This window comes from Echinops telfairi, unplaced genomic scaffold (assembly GCF_000313985.2).
Source record: "Echinops telfairi isolate 266 unplaced genomic scaffold, ASM31398v2 ScPeMD7_7400;HRSCAF=8409, whole genome shotgun sequence".
Classification (NCBI taxonomy): Eukaryota; Metazoa; Chordata; class Mammalia; order Afrosoricida; family Tenrecidae; genus Echinops; species Echinops telfairi.
This window is the reverse complement of record NW_022111300.1, coordinates 10,882,767-10,886,966: the sequence shown is the minus strand read 5'-3', so window position 1 is coordinate 10,886,966 and position 4,200 is coordinate 10,882,767. Positions and strand designations below refer to the sequence as shown.

The 4,200-nt window shown below is 48.9% G+C and overlaps 1 non-coding gene across 1 annotated transcript; it reads left to right on the top strand.

Annotated features, from left to right (window-relative positions):
- Positions 1-1,985: 1,985 nt before the first annotated feature.
- Positions 1,986-2,147, top strand: LOC115871715. Its single transcript, XR_004047436.1, has one exon. It is a non-coding gene; the product is annotated as a U1 spliceosomal RNA (small nuclear RNA).
- Positions 2,148-4,200: the final 2,053 nt, after the last annotated feature.

Below are 4,200 nucleotides of genomic sequence, written 5' to 3'. Positions count from 1 at the left end.
CTGTAAAGATCTCCCTCCTGATAACCAGTTTGACTTTCGGAGACAAGTGAGCAACCCACTTGATAAGGACAGGCTTAGGAAGCTGACGCCCTCACCCTCTACCAGGGCCAGAAAACAGCCAGGCTAAGCAACTGCACAGGAGACCCCTGGCAAAGGCGTACACCGGCATCAAACTCTTGTCTTCTCGGAGGAGTCAGCTGACGAGGCTCTCAGCCAATGCCAGATGAAGGGGAGTTTTATGACTGAGACACCTGGCAACCCTAAAATCGACTAAGCTTGTCAGTTCATTGCACGGCTGCTAAACTCCTGGCAAGAGAATCGTAGCGTTGGGTCTTTATAGCAGCCCAACAAATGCCGCAGACTGCGAAAGAGTCCCTTTGATAGCGTGCAGCAGCCGGTCAGTTAATGCGCAGTGTAGACCAGCCCCATTCACTTCGGTTTGGCACTGGAGTGTCCTCCTGGACTTTCAGCCAGCATTCTGAGAACTTACTGTGTTTTAGACTAAATAACAAAGCTGGGCTAGGAGTAACTTCAGGAGAGAGTGCACTGTTGGCCAGCATTCCTATCCTGTGTGTTCACAATGGTTCCCTGGAGTCCCTTCCTGGCAAAAGTCAGCAGGTTCAAAGCATCAACCCAATGCCCCGGCTTTGCCAACTTCACAGCTCCCTGGAGGCATGGACCCGATTAGGAATCTGGGTTTAAAGGCCCTCCTTTTCATCCGTTTCTGACTCAAGTTAACAAGGGTTTCATTAACCTCAGCAAATGGGTTAATTAAGTAGTCTTTTTCCCAGTTGCTCTCGCTACCATATCTGATTTTCGAATTAGAATCTCATGGCTACAGGTCCCCAACATCTGAAAGAATGGGCAGAAGCAGGTTGTAATGGAGACACGATCAATTTCCTCACAGCCTGTGGGCGTGCAGCTGCCGGTGTTCCCTGACCTGTCCCTGGAAAACTTGGCCTTATGTGTCCTGTGCTGTGTCTCAGGCAGTGCAGTTAATCTAGAAGAAAGATCGGTCTAGAATCAGGACTGCTTCCACATGTTACTTTAGCTCACAGTCGCTCTGCAAGACACTTCCTTCCTCCCCACATCTGCCCAACCTTCTCAGAACTGACTGCCGCTGTGTGTGTACCAAGTCTGGGGCTCACATTTTAAGGCCTGCAAAATGGAATTGAACATCGTATACATAATCCATGGCCACAGTCTTTGACATGCATATACATTCTGCAACACCAAACCCAACAGATTAAGTTCAGAGAGGTTCAAGAGGAAATCTAGGGGGTCTGGGTAGCTTTCCAAGGCCCACATAGACAAAGGCCTGCAGATGGAGGCTGGCCAGCCTTGTCTCTAGCGACATGTGGAGGTAAGGCTTATATTGGGTGACAGAATCAAAGGCGGCAAGGGGAGGTGTGTGACATAAAAAATGTCTATAAAATTTTGGGCCTGGGCCTCATTGGAAATTTATTATTTTTAATAAAAATATTCCTAGCTAGAACACAAACCCCCTTTCTTCTGTAACCCCAGTTTCCATGTACCCATATACGTACAAAGCTAAAATTCTCGGCCAAGTTCCTTTTGAACCCATGAATTCACTCTGGTTGTAGCTGTTCTTCTTATTCAATTACAAGGATGCTGTAAATCCTGTGGTTTCGTCTGGCTTTGTTGCGGCTGGTGTTTTTATAGTTGTTGCTTTTCTCAAATTTCCTGGAGGTGTATCTCCAATAGGGTGGTGATTTATATTTTGAATCCTGTATCAATAACTTTTTTGAGAACGAAGTAGTAATTAAAGGAAAAGGAGGAGAAAAAAACAAAACAGGCAGCTGTGGAGATACTAATCAGGCAATTAACTATGCTGTCATTCAATGCAGATAGATGCTACAAAGCCATTTTGTTGGTGGTATTCATGCCATCTGAGAAGCATTATGCTTAAGCAAGCTGAAACTCCATTTATCACACATTATTCTATGATAAGAATTGATCGTGCAATGCTTACCTGGCAGGGGAGCCACCATGATCCCGAAGATGGTTTTCCAGGGGTGAGGCTCACCCATTGCACTGCGGGTGTGCTGACCCCTGCGATTTCCCCAAATGCGGGAAACCTGACTGCATAATTTGTGATAGTGGGGGACTGCGTTCGCTCTCCCCTGTAAAAGAGAGAGAGAGAGAGAAAAGAATTGATCGTGCATGGTGAGTGTTCGTAGGCTCCAGGAGGAGCCCGGTAGCTTAGTGGTTACAACTTGGGCTGCGGTCCACATGGCAGGCAGTTCGATAAAGCTGGGGCCTGTGAACAGTTCCCGTCTCAGAACCCTGCAGGGGGCGACTGTGAGTCAGCATTGACTCCAGGGCAGTGTGCTGGCCTTGGGTCCTGGTAGGTTGTGTTGTCATGAAATCCGTAGAATTAATACCTCTGTCCTTTCCTTCTTTCCATCTTTTCCCCTCCTTCCCTCCTTCCATTTCTCTCTCTTGTGCACTCTCATTCTTTTTCTCTGGAAAAAGAGAACAGGATAAAACAGAAAAAAAAATAATTTGGATTTCATGTGTTTTAGGGGGCCAAATCAAGACCGAGTAATTGGGACCAATTAACTTAAGTGAAAATTTCTAAAGCTGTATTTCATTTGAGTGTTTCGCATTTTCAGGAGAAGGCTGCAATTATGTTGCTTGGAAAAATAATTGGTGGTTTGGAGCCTCGCAGATGTACCCTGCCCCTGTAAAGAGCCGTCTTTTGCTGAGAGCGAGAGGAAATGTGGTGATTCTTAGGACCCATTCCCCAAATTCCTTTTCTCCGGACTCTGTCTCTTACATCTGTTCTTTGGAAACCACAAGGGCTTTGCCCAGTTCGGCAGAGCTGCTCAGGGAGTGGGGTGGGGGAGCTGGAGTTGGATTTTCCATATTCATGCCCTCAAATAGACCCTCAGAGGTCCCCTGTGGGAGCCAAAGGGAAACTCAAGCCCAGTACAATAACATATGCTTCTGGGGTCTCCACAGCGCCTCAAATCTATTTTTAAAAGCAGGCTTTAGTAAATTATATATAACATATAGGACATTGTGAAGGCATGTGTACAAAACGATGAAATGGAATCACTTCGGGTTGTCATGTCACTCGGTTCCTTCTCTCTCCAAGCCAGGCCCGGAGTGAGTCCGCAGCCTCTCTGCCTTGTCTGGCCGGACTGCCCTCACAGGCTTCGGGCGCCAGCCGCCCCCCCAGCGGCGGACACGGGAGGGCCCCTGGAGACCACCACGTTGGTCTAACAGATGCCTGTCTGCATTCCTCTTCCTCGGCCGCCGAGAGCCCTGGATGCAGGGAAACCATCTTTGCCAGCCCACCCCCACATTGTCATCATCCCCAGGAAACCACAGGTCTGATGTTTGCACCCTCCAGGCTTGTTGACGTGCCTGTGGGGACAGTTGGAAAGGAGCTCTCTCAGTCACACTGGAGTATGGAGCAAAGCAAAAACGCACAATTAAAACCCCAACATTTAAAGGTGGGACTGAGGCCAGTTAAGTGTGCTGCCCGGCTGCCCAGTGTCCCTAGTAATGAAAGTGGGTGCCTCTCTCGGGCCTCTGCCGTGGCTGCATTTTTCTGGATGTCTGGCAGCTTCCCCTGCGGGTCAACCAGGAGGAGCTTTTTTTGCTGGCATAATTGGTTATGCATGCAAGGCTGCTAACTGCCACTTTGAAACCAGCAGCAGCTCCCCAGAAGAGAGACTACAAGAACTGCAATCTCAGACACCCAAAGGCGCAGTCGGGCCCTGTGCTATAGCGTCCCGCGGGTCAGAATCGACTGCCGGCCAGTGAGTTATTGTGGTGGTTTGGTTTTGAAGGCATTGCCAAATTGGACACGGTTGGAGGTTCAAACCCCCCAGCGAGGCCATGGAGAAAGACCAGGCTGTCTGTTCCTGTCTAGATTGACAGCCTTAGAAATCACTCTGTGCGGGAATCAACTCCTGGTTGTTCATTTGATTCTGCTCAATGGAAGGAGGCCTGGTGGTGACCCAGTGCCGAGCTTGGCTGCTGACAGAAAACTTGGTGAAGGAGAGCGATGGCAGTCGGCTTCAAATGAAGACTACAGCCTGGGAAAGCCTTGGGGGGAGTGCCCCCATATCCTAGAGTGTCACTGAGAGTCAGAATCAACCCTGTGCGGGAACAGGTTATATTAGATAGAAGCCCCTCCAAGCGCTCCATGAGTAACCAAGGGGTTCA